The sequence below is a fragment of the Halictus rubicundus genome, unplaced genomic scaffold, assembly GCF_050948215.1.
Source record: "Halictus rubicundus isolate RS-2024b unplaced genomic scaffold, iyHalRubi1_principal scaffold0046, whole genome shotgun sequence".
Lineage (NCBI taxonomy): Eukaryota > Metazoa > Arthropoda > Insecta > Hymenoptera > Halictidae > Halictus > Halictus rubicundus.
In genome coordinates, this window is record NW_027488587.1 from 1,068,293 (window position 1) to 1,084,082 (window position 15,790).

The following is a 15,790-nucleotide window of genomic DNA, read 5'->3' on the forward strand; positions in this document are numbered from 1 at the left end:
CCTCTATCCAATCCTATCCTATACCCTATCCTATCCTCTACCCTATCCTACCCTATATCCTATCCTATTCTCTATCCTATCCTATCGTCAATCCTATCCTATCTTCTATGCTATCCTATCCTCTATCCTATCCTCAATCCTATCCTCTATCCTATCCTATCCTGTATCCTGTCCTATCCTATATCCTATCCTCTATCCTATCCTATCCTCTATCCTATAATATCATCTATCCTATGCTATTCTCTATCCTATCCCATCTTCTGCCCTATCCTATACTCTATCCTATCATATCCTCTATCCTATCATATCCTCTATCCTATCCTATCCACTATCCTATAATATCCTCTATCCTATCCTATACTCTACCCTATCCTATCCTCTATAATATCATATCCTCTATCCTATACTATCCTCTATCCCATAATATCATCTCTCCTATGCTATCCTCTACCCTATCCTGTCCTCTGCCCCACCCTATCCTGTATCCTATCCTCTATCCTATCCTATCCTCTATCCTATCCTATCCTCTATCCTATCATGTCCTCTATCCTATCCTATCCTCTATCCTATCCTCAATCCTATCCTATCCTCGAACCTATCCTATCCTCTATCCTATCCTATCCTCTATCGTACCCTGTCCTATATCCTATCCAATCCTCTATCCTATCCGGTATCCTTTCCTATCCTCTATCCTATCCTATCTTCTATCATATCCTATCCTCTTTCCTATTATATTCTCTATCCTATCCTATCCTCTATCCTATCCTATCCTCGAACCTATCCTATCCTCTATCCTATCCTATCCTATATCGTACCCTGTCCTGTATCCTATCCAATCCTCTATCCTATCCGCTATCCTTTCCTATCCTCTATCCTATCCTATCCTCTATCCTATCCTTTCCTCAATCCTATTATATGCTCTATCCTGTCCTATCCTCTATCCTATCCTATCCTCTATCCTATACTATCCTCTATCTTATCCTATCCCCTATCCTATCCTATCCTCTATCCTTTCGTCTATCCTATCCTATCCTCTATCCTATCCTATCCTCTATCCGATCCTCTATCCTATCCTATCCTGTATCCTGTCCTCTCCTCTATCCAATCCTATCCTATATCCTATCCTATCCTCTATCCTATCCTATCGTCTATCCTATCCTATCCTCTATCCTATCCTATCCTCTATCCTATCCTATCCTCTATCCTATCCTATCCTCTATCCTATCCTATCCTCTATCCTATTCTATCCTCTATCCTATCCTATCCTCTATCCTATCCTATCCTCTATCCAACCCTATCCTCTATCCCATCCTATCCTCTATCCTATCCTATCCTCTATCCTATCCTATCCTCTATCCTATCCTATCCTCTATCCTATCCTATCCTCTAACCTATCCTATCCTCTATCCTATCCTATCCTCTATCCTATCCTATCCTCTATCCTATCCTATCCTCTAACCTATCCTATCCTCTATCCTATCCTATCCTCTATCCTATCCTATCCTCTATCCTATCCTCTATCCTATCCTATCCTCTATACTATCCTCTATAATATCGTTTACTCTATCATATCCTATCCTCTATCCTATAATATCATCTATCCTATTCTATCCTCTATCCTATCCTATCCTCTCCTCTATCCTATCCTCTCCTCTATCCTATCCTATCCTCTATCCTATCCTCTATCCTATCCTATCCTCTATCCTATCCTATCCTCTATCCTATCCTATCCTCTATCCTATCCTATCCTCTATCCTAACCTATCCTCTATCCTATCCTATCCTCTATCCTATCCTATCCTCTATCCTATCCTATCCTCTATCCTATCCTCTCCTCTATCCAATCCTATCCTATATCCTATCCTATCCTCTATCCAATCCTCTATCCTATCCTATCCTCTATCCTATCCTATCCTCTATCCTATCCTATCCTATATCCGATCCTCTATCCTATCCTATCCTCTATCCTATCCTATCCCCTATCCTATCCTATCCTCTATCTTCTCCTCTATAGTATCCTATCCTCTATCCTATCCTATCCTCTATGCTATCCTACCCTCTTTCCTATCCTATCCTCTATCCTATCCTATCCTCTATCCTATCCTCTATCCTATCCTCTATCCTATCCTCTATCCTATCCTCTATCCTATCCTATCCTCTATCCTCTATCCTCTATCCTTTATCCTCTATCCTATCCTATCCTCTATCCTATTTTATCCTCTATCCAATCCTCTATCCTATCCTATCCTCTATCCTATCCTATCCTCTATCCTATCCTATCCTATATCCGATCCTCTATCCTATCCTATCCTCTATCCTATCCTATCCCCTATCCTATCCTATCCTCTATCTTCTCCTCTATCCTATCCTATCCTCTATCCTATCCTATCCTCTATGCTATCCTACCCTCATTCCTATCCTATCCTCTATCCTATCCTATCCTCTATCCTATCCTCTATCCTATCCTCTATCCTATCCTCTATACTATCCTCTATCCTATCCTATCCTCTATCCTATCCTATCCTCTATCCTATCGTATCCTCTATCGTATCCTATCCTATATCCTATCCTATCCTCTATCCGATCCTCTATCCTATCCTATCCTCTATCCTATCCTATACTCTATCCTATCCTATCCTTTATCCTATACTAGCCTCTACCTTATCCTATCCTCTATCCTATCCAATTACCTATCCGATCCTCTATCCTATCCTATCCTCTATCAGATCCTCAATCCTATCCTATCCTCTATCCTATCCTATCCTCTATCCTATCCTTTCCTCAATCCTATTATATGCTCTATCCTATCCTATCCTCTTTCCTATCCTCTATCCTTTCCTCTATCCTATCCTATCCTCTATCCTATCCTATCCTCTATCCGATCGTCTATCCTATCCTATCCTGTATCCTGTCCTATCGTCTATCCTATCCTATCCTCTATCCTATCCTCTATCCTATCCTCTATCCTATCCTATCCTCTATCCTATCCTCTATAATATCGTTTACTCTAACATATCCTATCCTCTATCCTATAATATCATCTATCCTATCCTATCCTCTATCCTATCCTATCCTCTATCCTCTATCCTATCCTATCCCCTATCCTATCCTATCCTCTATCCGATCCTCTATCCTAGCCTATCCTCTATTATATCCTATCCCCTACCCTATCCTATCCTCTATCCTATCCTATCCTCTATCCTATCCTCTCCTCTATCCTATCCTATCCTCTATTCTATCCTATCCTCTATCCTATCCTATCCTCTATCCTATCCTATCCTATCCTCTATCCTATCCTCTATCCTATCCTCTATCCTATCCTCTATCCTATCCTCTATCCTATCCTATCCTCTATCCTATCCTCTATCCTACCCACTATCCTATCCTCTATCCTATCCTATCCTCTATCCTATCCTCTATAATATCGGTTACTCTATCATATCCTATCCTCTATCCTATAATATCATCTATCCTATCCTATCCTCTATCCTATCCTATCCTCTATCCTCTATCCTATCCTATCCCCTATCCTATCCTATCCTCTATCCGATCCTCTATCCTAGCCTATCCTCTATTATATCCTATCCCCTACCCTATCCTATCCTCTATCCTATCCTATCCTCTATCCTATCCTATCCTCTATCCTATCCTATCCTCTATCCTATCCTATCGTCTATCCTATCCTCTATCCTACCCTCTATCCTATCCTCTATCCTATCCTATCTTCTATCCTATCCTCTATCGTATCGTATCCTCTATCGTATCCTATCCTCTATCCTATCCTATCCTCTTTCCTATCCTATCCTCTATCCTATCCTATCCTCTATCCTATCCTATCCTCTATAATATCCTATCCTCTATCCTATCCTATCCACTATCCTATCCTCTCCTCTATCCAATCCTATCCTATATCCTATCCTATCCTCTACCCTATCCTACCCTATATCCTATCCTATTCTCTATCCTATCCTATCGTCAATCCTATCCTATCTTCTATGCTATCCTATCCTCTATCCTATCCTCTATCCTATCCTCTATCCTATCCTATCCTGTATCCTGTCCTATCCTCTATCCTATCCTCTATCCTATCCTATCCTCTATCCTATCATATCCTCTATCCTATCCTATCCACTATCCTATAATATCCTCTATCCTATCCTATACTCTACCCTATCCTATCCTCTATAATATCATATCCTCTATCCTATACTATCCTCTATCCCATAATATCATCTCTCCTATGCTATCCTCTACCCTATCCTGTCCTCTGCCCCACCCTATCCTGTATCCTATCCTCTATCCTATCCTATCCTCTATCCTATCCTATCCTCTATCCTATCATGTCCTCTATCCTATCCTATCCTCTATCCTATCCTCAATCCTATCCTATCCTCGAACCTATCCTATCCTCTATCCTATCCTATCCTCTATCGTACCCTGTCCTATATCCTATCCAATCCTCTATCCTATCCGGTATCCTTTCCTATCCTCTATCCTATCCTATCTTCTATCATATCCTATCCTCTTTCCTATTATATTCTCTATCCTATCCTATCCTCTATCCTATCCTATCCTCTGTCCTATCCTCTCCTCTATCCGATCCTATCTTCTATATTATCCTATCCTCTATTTTATCCTGTCCTCAATCCTATCCTATCCTCTATCATATCCTATCCTCTTTCCTATTATATTCTCTATCCTATTCTATCCTCTATCCTATCCTCTATCCTATCATATCCTCTATCCTATCATATCCTCTATCCTATCCTATCCACTATCCTATAATATCCTCTATCCTATCCTATACTCTACCCTATCCTATCCTCTATAATATCTTATCCTCTATCCTATACTATCCTCTATCCCATAATATCATCTCTACTATGCTATCCTCTACCCTGTCCTATCCTCTGTCCCACCCTATCCTGTATCCTATCCTCTATCCTATCGTATCCTCTATCCTATCCTATTCTCTATCCTATCATGTCCTCTATCCTATCCTATCCTCTATCCTATGCTCAATCCTATCCTATCCTCGAACCTATCCTATCCTCTATCGTACCCTGTCCTATATCCTATCCAATCCTCTATCCTATCCGCTATCCTTTCCTATCCTCTATCCTATCCTATCCTCAATCCTATGCTATCCACTATCTTATAATATCATCTATCCCATGCTATCCACTACACTATCCTACCCTATATCCTATCCTATCCTCTATCCTATCCTCAATCCTACCATATCGTCAATCCTATCCTATCTTCTATGCTATCCTATCCTCTGTCCTATCCTATTATCTATCCTGTGCTATCCTCTATCCTATCCTCTATCCTATCCTATCGTCTATCCCATCCTACCCTCTATCCTATCCTATCCTCAATCCTATCCTATCCACTATCTTATAATATCATCTATCCCATGCTATCCTCTACCCTATCCTACCCTATATCCTATCATATTCTCTATCCTATCCTCTATCCTATCGTATCCTCTATCCTATCCCATACTCTGCCCTATCCTATACTCTATCCTATCATATTCTCTATCCTATCCTATCCACTATCCTATAATATCCTCTATCCTATACTATCCTCTACCCTATCCTATCCTCTATAATATCTTATCCTCTATCCTATACTATCCTCTTCCCCATAATATCATCTATCCTATGCTATCCTCTACCCTATCCTATCCTCTGTCCTACCCTTTCCTGTATCCTACCCTCTATCCTATCCTATCCTCAATCCTATCCTATCCACTATCTTATAATATCATCTATCCCATGCTATCCTCTACCCTATCCTACCCTATATCCTATCCTATTCTCTATCCTATCCTATCGTCAATCCTATCCTATCTTCTATGCTATCCTATCCTCTATCCTATCCTCTATCCTATCCTATCCTCTATCCTATAATATCATCTATCCTATGCTATTCTCTATCCTATCCCATCTTCTGCCCTATCCTATACTCTATCCTATCATATCCTCTATCCTATCATATCCTCTATCCTATCCTATCCACTATCCTATAATATCCTCTATTCTATCCTATACTCTACCCTATCCTATCCTCTATAATATCATATCCTCTATCCTATACTATCCTCTATCCCATAATATCATCTCTCCTATGCTATCCTCTACCCTATCCTGTCCTCTGCCCCACCCTATCCTGTATCCTATCCTCTATCCTATCCTATCCTCTATCCTATCCTATCCTCTATCCTATCATGTCCTCTATCCTATCCTAACCTCTATCCTATCCTCAATCCTATCCTATCCTCGAACCTATCCTATCCTCTATCCTATCCTATCCTCTATCGTACCCTGTCCTATATCCTATCCAATCCTCTATCCTATCCGGTATCCTTTCCTATCCTCTATCCTATCCTATCTTCTATCCTATCCTATCCTCTATCCTACCCTTTCCTCTATACTATCCTATCCTATATCCTATCCTATCTTCTATCCTATCCTATCCTCAATCCTATCCTATCCTCTATCATATGCTATCCTCAATCGAATCCTATCCTATCCTCTATCCTATCCTATCCTCTATACTATCCTATACTCTAGCCTATCCTATCCTTAAACCTATCCTATCCTCCATGCTATCCTATCCTCTATCCTATCCTCTATCCTATTGTATCCTGTATCCTATCCTATCCTCTGCCCTAACCTATACTCTATCCTATCATATCATCTATCGTATCCTATCCACTATCCTATCGTATCCTCTATCCTATCCTATCTTCTATATTATCCTATCCTCTATTTTATCCTGTCCTCAATCCTATCCTGTCCTCTATCATATCCTATCCTCTTTCCTATTATATTCTCTATCCTATCCTATCCTCTATCCTATCCTATCCTCTATCCTATCCAATCCTCTATAATATCGTATCCTCTATCCTATCCTATCCTCTGTCCTATAATATCCTCTATCCTATCCTATCCTCTATCCTATCCTATCCTCCATCCTATCCTATCCTCTATCCTATCCTCTATCCCGTCCTATCCCCTATCCTATCCTATCGTCAATCCTATTCTATCCTCTATGCTATCCTATCCTCTATCCTATCCTATCGTCTATCCTATCCTATCCTCTATCCTATCCTATCCTCTATCCTATCCTATCCTCTATACTATTCTATCCTCTATCCTATCCTATCTTCTATCCTATCCTCCATCCTATCCTATCCTCTATCCTATAATATCATCTATCCTATCCTCTTCTCTATCCTATTCTATCCACTATAATATCGTATCATGTATCCTATCCTGTCCTCTATCCTATCCTATCCTCTATCCTATCCTCTATCCTATCCTCTATCCTATCCTATCCTTAATCCTATCCTATTCTCCATGCTATCCTATCCTCTATCCTATCCTCTATCCTATCGTATTTTGTATCCTATCCCATCCTCTGCCCTATCCTACCCTCTATCCTGTCCTATCCTGTATCCTATTCTATCCTCTATCCTATCCTCTATAATATCGTATCCTCTATCGTATCCTATCCTCTATCCTATAGTATCATCTATCCTATGCTATTCTCTATCCTATCCCATCCTCTGCCCTATCCTATACTCTATCCTATCTTATCCTCTATCCTATCCTATCCACTATCCTATCCTTAATCCTATCCTATACTCCATGCTATCCTATCTTCTATATTATCCTATCTTCTATTTTATCCTATCCACAATCCTATCGTATCCTCTATCCTATCCTATCCTCAATCCTATCCTATCCCATACTCTGCCCTATCCTATACTCTATCCTATCACATCCTCTATCCTATCCTATCCACTATCCTATAATATTCTGTATCCTATCCTATCCTCTAACCTATCCTATCCTCTATAATATCTTATCCTCTATCCTATACTATCCTCTATCCCATAATATCATCTATCCTATGCTATTCTCTGTCCTACCCTATCCAGTATCCTATCCTCTATCCTATCCTATCCTCAATCCTATCCTATCCTCTATCCTATAATATCATCTATCCTACGCTATTCTCTATCCTATCCCATCCTCTTCCCTATCCCATCCTCTTCCCTATCCCATACTCTATCCTATCATATCCTCTATCCTATCCTATCCACTATCCTATCCTATCCTCTTTCCTATCCTGTTCTCTATCCTATCCTGTCCTCTATCCTATGCTATACTCTAACCTATCCTATCCTTAATCCTATCCTATCCTCCATGCTATCCTATCCTCTATCCTATCCTCTATCCTATTGTATAGTGTATCCTATCCCATCCTCTGCCCTATCCTATACTCCATCCTATCATATCATCTATCGTATCCTATCCTCTATCCTACCCAATCCTCTATCCTATCCTCTATCCCGTCCTATACCCTATCCTATCCTATCGTCAATCCTATCCTATCCTCTATGCTATCCTATCCTCTATCCTATCCTATCGTCTATCCTATCCTATCCTCTATCCTATCCTATCCTCTATCCTATCCTATCCACTATCGTATCCTATCCTCTATCCTATCCTATCCTCTATACTATTCTATCCTCTATCCTATCCTATCTTCTATCCTATCCTCCATCCTATCCTATCCTCTATCCTATAATATCATCTATCCTATCCTCTTCTCTATCCTATTCTATCCACTATAATATCGTATCATGTATCCTATCCTGTCCTCTATCCTATCCTATCCTCTATCCTATCCTCTATCCTATCCTATCCTTAATCCTATCCTATTCTCCATGCTATCCTATCCTCTATCCTATCCTCTATCCTATCGTATTTTGTATCCTATCCCATCCTCTGCCCTATCCTATACTCTATCCTATCATATCCTCTATCCTATCCTATCCACTATCCTATCCTATCCTCTATCCTATCCTCTATAATATCGTATCCTCTATCCTATCCTATCCTCTATCCTATCATATCCTCTATCCTATCCTATCCACTATCCTATCCTTAATCCTATCCTATACTCCATGCTATCCTATCTTCTATATTATCCTATCTTCTATTGTATCCTATCTACAATCCTATCGTATCCTCTATCCTGTCCTATCCTGTATCCTATTCTATCCTCTATCCTATCCTCTATAATATCGTATCCTCTATCGTATCCTATCCTCTATCCTATAGTATCATCTATCCTATGCTATTCTCTATCCTATCCCATCCTCTGCCCTATCCTATACTCTATCCTATCTTATCCTCTATCCTATCCTATCCACTATCCTATCCTTAATCCTATCCTATACTCCATGCTATCCTATCTTCTATATTATCCTATCTTCTATTTTATCCTATCCACAATCCTATCGTATCCTCTATCCTATCCTATCCTCAATCCTATCCTATCCCATACTCTGCCCTATCCTATACTCTATCCTATCACATCCTCTATCCTATCCTATCCAGTATCCTATAATATTCTGTATCCTATCCTATCCTCTAACCTATCCTATCCTCTATAATATCTTATCCTCTATCCTATACTATCCTCTATCCCATAATATCATCTATCCTATGCTATTCTCTGTCCTACCCTATCCAGTATCCTATCCTCTATCCTATCCTATCCTCAATCCTATCCTATCCTCTATCCTATAATATCATCTATCCTACGCTATTCTCTATCCTATCCCATCCTCTTCCCTATCCCATACTCTATCCTATCATATCCTCTATCCTATCCTATCCACTATCCTATCCTATCCTCTTTCCTATCCTGTTCTCTATCCTATCCTGTCCTCTATCCTATGCTATACTCTAACCTATCCTATCCTTAATCCTATCCTATCCTCCATGCAATCCTATCCTCTATCCTATCCTCTATCCTATTGTATAGTGTATCCTATCCCATCCTCTGCCCTATCCTATACTGCATCCTATCATATCATCTATCGTATCCTATCCTCTATCCTAACCAATCCTCTATCCTATCCTCTATCCCGTCCTATACCCTATCCTATCCTATCGTCAATCCTATCCTATCCTCTATGCTATCCTATCCTCTATCCTATCCTATCGTCTATCCTATCCTATCCTCTATCCTATCCTATTCTGTATCCTGTCCTATCCTCTATCCTATCCTCTATAATATCGTATCCTCTATTATATCCTATCCTCTATCCTATCCTCTATCCTTTATCCTATCCTATCCTCTACCCTATCCTATCCTCTGTCCCACCCTATCCTGTATCCTATCCTCCATCCTATCCTATCCTCTATCCTATCCTATCCTCTATCCTATCCTATCCTCTATCCTATCCTATCCTCTATCCTATCCTATCGTCTATCCTATCCTCTATCCTACCCTCTATCCTATCCTCTATCCTATCCTATCTTCTATCCTATCCTCTATCGTATCGTATCCTCTATCGTATCCTATCCTCTATCCTATCCTATCCTCTTTCCTATCCTATCCTCTATCCTATCCTATCCTCTATCCTATCCTATCCTCTATAATATCCTATCCTCTATCCTATCCTATCCACTATCCTATCCTCTCCTCTATCCAATCCTATCCTATATCCTATCCTATCCTCTACCCTATCCTACCCTATATCCTATCCTATTCTCTATCCTATCCTATCGTCAATCCTATCCTATCTTCTATGCTATCCTATCCTCTATCCTATCCTCTATCCTATCCTCTATCCTATCCTATCCTGTATCCTGTCCTATCCTCTATCCTATCCTCTATCCTATCCTATCCTCTATCCTATCATATCCTCTATCCTATCCTATCCACTATCCTATAATATCCTCTATCCTATCCTATACTCTACCCTATCCTATCCTCTATAATATCATATCCTCTATCCTATACTATCCTCTATCCCATAATATCATCTCTCCTATGCTATCCTCTACCCTATCCTGTCCTCTGCCCCACCCTATCCTGTATCCTATCCTCTATCCTATCCTATCCTCTATCCTATCCTATCCTCTATCCTATCATGTCCTCTATCCTATCCTATCCTCTATCCTATCCTCAATCCTATCCTATCCTCGAACCTATCCTATCCTCTATCCTATCCTATCCTCTATCGTACCCTGTCCTATATCCTATCCAATCCTCTATCCTATCCGGTATCCTTTCCTATCCTCTATCCTATCCTATCTTCTATCATATCCTATCCTCTTTCCTATTATATTCTCTATCCTATCCTATCCTCTATCCTATCCTATCCTCTGTCCTATCCTCTCCTCTATCCGATCCTATCTTCTATATTATCCTATCCTCTATTTTATCCTGTCCTCAATCCTATCCTATCCTCTATCATATCCTATCCTCTTTCCTATTATATTCTCTATCCTATTCTATCCTCTATCCTATCCTCTATCCTATCATATCCTCTATCCTATCATATCCTCTATCCTATCCTATCCACTATCCTATAATATCCTCTATCCTATCCTATACTCTACCCTATCCTATCCTCTATAATATCTTATCCTCTATCCTATACTATCCTCTATCCCATAATATCATCTCTACTATGCTATCCTCTACCCTGTCCTATCCTCTGTCCCACCCTATCCTGTATCCTATCCTCTATCCTATCGTATCCTCTATCCTATCCTATTCTCTATCCTATCATGTCCTCTATCCTATCCTATCCTCTATCCTATGCTCAATCCTATCCTATCCTCGAACCTATCCTATCCTCTATCGTACCCTGTCCTATATCCTATCCAATCCTCTATCCTATCCGCTATCCTTTCCTATCCTCTATCCTATCCTATCCTCAATCCTATGCTATCCACTATCTTATAATATCATCTATCCCATGCTATCCACTACACTATCCTACCCTATATCCTATCCTATCCTCTATCCTATCCTCAATCCTACCATATCGTCAATCCTATCCTATCTTCTATGCTATCCTATCCTCTGTCCTATCCTATTATCTATCCTGTGCTATCCTCTATCCTATCCTCTATCCTATCCTATCGTCTATCCCATCCTACCCTCTATCCTATCCTATCCTCAATCCTATCCTATCCACTATCTTATAATATCATCTATCCCATGCTATCCTCTACCCTATCCTACCCTATATCCTATCATATTCTCTATCCTATCCTCTATCCTATCGTATCCTCTATCCTATCCCATACTCTGCCCTATCCTATACTCTATCCTATCATATTCTCTATCCTATCCTATCCACTATCCTATAATATCCTCTATCCTATACTATCCTCTACCCTATCCTATCCTCTATAATATCTTATCCTCTATCCTATACTATCCTCTTCCCCATAATATCATCTATCCTATGCTATCCTCTACCCTATCCTATCCTCTGTCCTACCCTTTCCTGTATCCTACCCTCTATCCTATCCTATCCTCAATCCTATCCTATCCACTATCTTATAATATCATCTATCCCATGCTATCCTCTACCCTATCCTACCCTATATCCTATCCTATTCTCTATCCTATCCTATCGTCAATCCTATCCTATCTTCTATGCTATCCTATCCTCTATCCTATCCTCTATCCTATCCTATCCTCTATCCTATAATATCATCTATCCTATGCTATTCTCTATCCTATCCCATCTTCTGCCCTATCCTATACTCTATCCTATCATATCCTCTATCCTATCATATCCTCTATCCTATCCTATCCACTATCCTATAATATCCTCTATTCTATCCTATACTCTACCCTATCCTATCCTCTATAATATCATATCCTCTATCCTATACTATCCTCTATCCCATAATATCATCTCTCCTATGCTATCCTCTACCCTATCCTGTCCTCTGCCCCACCCTATCCTGTATCCTATCCTCTATCCTATCCTATCCTCTATCCTATCCTATCCTCTATCCTATCATGTCCTCTATCCTATCCTATCCTCTATCCTATCCTCAATCCTATCCTATCCTCGAACCTATCCTATCCTCTATCCTATCCTATCCTCTATCGTACCCTGTCCTATATCCTATCCAATCCTCTATCCTATCCGGTATCCTTTCCTATCCTCTATCCTATCCTATCTTCTATCCTATCCTATCCTCTATCCTACCCTTTCCTCTATACTATCCTATCCTATATCCTATCCTATCTTCTATCCTATCCTATCCTCAATCCTATCCTATCCTCTATCATATGCTATCCTCAATCGAATCCTATCCTATCCTCTATCCTATCCTATCCTCTATACTATCCTATACTCTAGCCTATCCTATCCTTAAACCTATCCTATCCTCCATGCTATCCTATCCTCTATCCTATTGTATCCTGTATCCTATCCTATCCTCTGCCCTAACCTATACTCTATCCTATCATATCATCTATCGTATCCTATCCACTATCCTATCGTATCCTCTATCCTATCCTATCTTCTATATTATCCTATCCTCTATTTTATCCTGTCCTCAATCCTATCCTGTCCTCTATCATATCCTATCCTCTTTCCTATTATATTCTCTATCCTATCCTATCCTCTATCCTATCCTATCCTCTATCCTATCCAATCCTCTATAATATCGTATCCTCTATCCTATCCTATCCTCTGTCCTATAATATCCTCTATCCTATCCTATCCTCTATCCTATCCTATCCTCCATCCTATCCTATCCTCTATCCTATCCTCTATCCCGTCCTATCCCCTATCCTATCCTATCGTCAATCCTATTCTATCCTCTATGCTATCCTATCCTCTATCCTATCCTATCGTCTATCCTATCCTATCCTCTATCCTATCCTATCCTCTATCCTATCCTATCCTCTATACTATTCTATCCTCTATCCTATCCTATCTTCTATCCTATCCTCCATCCTATCCTATCCTCTATCCTATAATATCATCTATCCTATCCTCTTCTCTATCCTATTCTATCCACTATAATATCGTATCATGTATCCTATCCTGTCCTCTATCCTATCCTATCCTCTACCCTATCCTCTATCCTATCCTCTATCCTATCCTATCCTTAATCCTATCCTATTCTCCATGCTATCCTATCCTCTATCCTATCCTCTATCCTATCGTATTTTGTATCCTATCCCATCCTCTGCCCTATCCTACCCTCTATCCTGTCCTATCCTGTATCCTATTCTATCCTCTATCCTATCCTCTATAATATCGTATCCTCTATCGTATCCTATCCTCTATCCTATAGTATCATCTATCCTATGCTATTCTCTATCCTATCCCATCCTCTGCCCTATCCTATACTCTATCCTATCTTATCCTCTATCCTATCCTATCCACTATCCTATCCTTAATCCTATCCTATACTCCATGCTATCCTATCTTCTATATTATCCTATCTTCTATTTTATCCTATCCACAATCCTATCGTATCCTCTATCCTATCCTATCCTCAATCCTATCCTATCCCATACTCTGCCCTATCCTATACTCTATCCTATCACATCCTCTATCCTATCCTATCCACTATCCTATAATATTCTGTATCCTATCCTATCCTCTAACCTATCCTATCCTCTATAATATCTTATCCTCTATCCTATACTATCCTCTATCCCATAATATCATCTATCCTATGCTATTCTCTGTCCTACCCTATCCAGTATCCTATCCTCTATCCTATCCTATCCTCAATCCTATCCTATCCTCTATCCTATAATATCATCTATCCTACGCTATTCTCTATCCTATCCCATCCTCTTCCCTATCCCATACTCTATCCTATCATATCCTCTATCCTATCCTATCCACTATCCTATCCTATCCTCTTTCCTATCCTGTTCTCTATCCTATCCTGTCCTCTATCCTATGCTATACTCTAACCTATCCTATCCTTAATCCTATCCTATCCTCCATGCTATCCTATCCTCTATCCTATCCTCTATCCTATTGTATAGTGTATCCTATCCCATCCTCTGCCCTATCCTATACTCCATCCTATCATATCATCTATCGTATCCTATCCTCTATCCTACCCAATCCTCTATCCTATCCTCTATCCCGTCCTATACCCTATCCTATCCTATCGTCAATCCTATCCTATCCTCTATGCTATCCTATCCTCTATCCTATCCTATCGTCTATCCTATCCTATCCTCTATCCTATCCTATCCTCTATCCTATCCTATCCACTATCCTATCCTATCCTCTATCCTATCCTATCCTCTATACTATTCTATCCTCTATCCTATCCTATCTTCTATCCTATCCTCCATCCTATCCTATCCTCTATCCTATAATATCATCTATCCTATCCTCTTCTCTATCCTATTCTATCCACTATAATATCGTATCATGTATCCTATCCTGTCCTCTATCCTATCCTATCCTCTATCCTATCCTCTATCCTATCCTATCCTTAATCCTATCCTATTCTCCATGCTATCCTATCCTCTATCCTATCCTCTATCCTATCGTATTTTGTATCCTATCCCATCCTCTGCCCTATCCTATACTCTATCCTATCATATCCTCTATCCTATCCTATCCACTATCCTATCCTATCCTCTATCCTATCCTCTATAATATCGTATCCTCTATCCTATCCTATCCTCTATCCTATCATATCCTCTATCCTATCCTATCCACTATCCTATCCTTAATCCTATCCTATACTCCATGCTATCCTATCTTCTATATTATCCTATCTTCTATTGTATCCTATCTACAATCCTATCGTATCCTCTATCCTGTCCTATCCTGTATCCTATTCTATCCTCTATCCTATCCTCTATAATATCGTATCCTCTATCGTATCCTATCCTCTATCCTATAGTATCATCTATCCTATGCTATTCTCTATCCTATCCCATCCTCTGCCCTATCC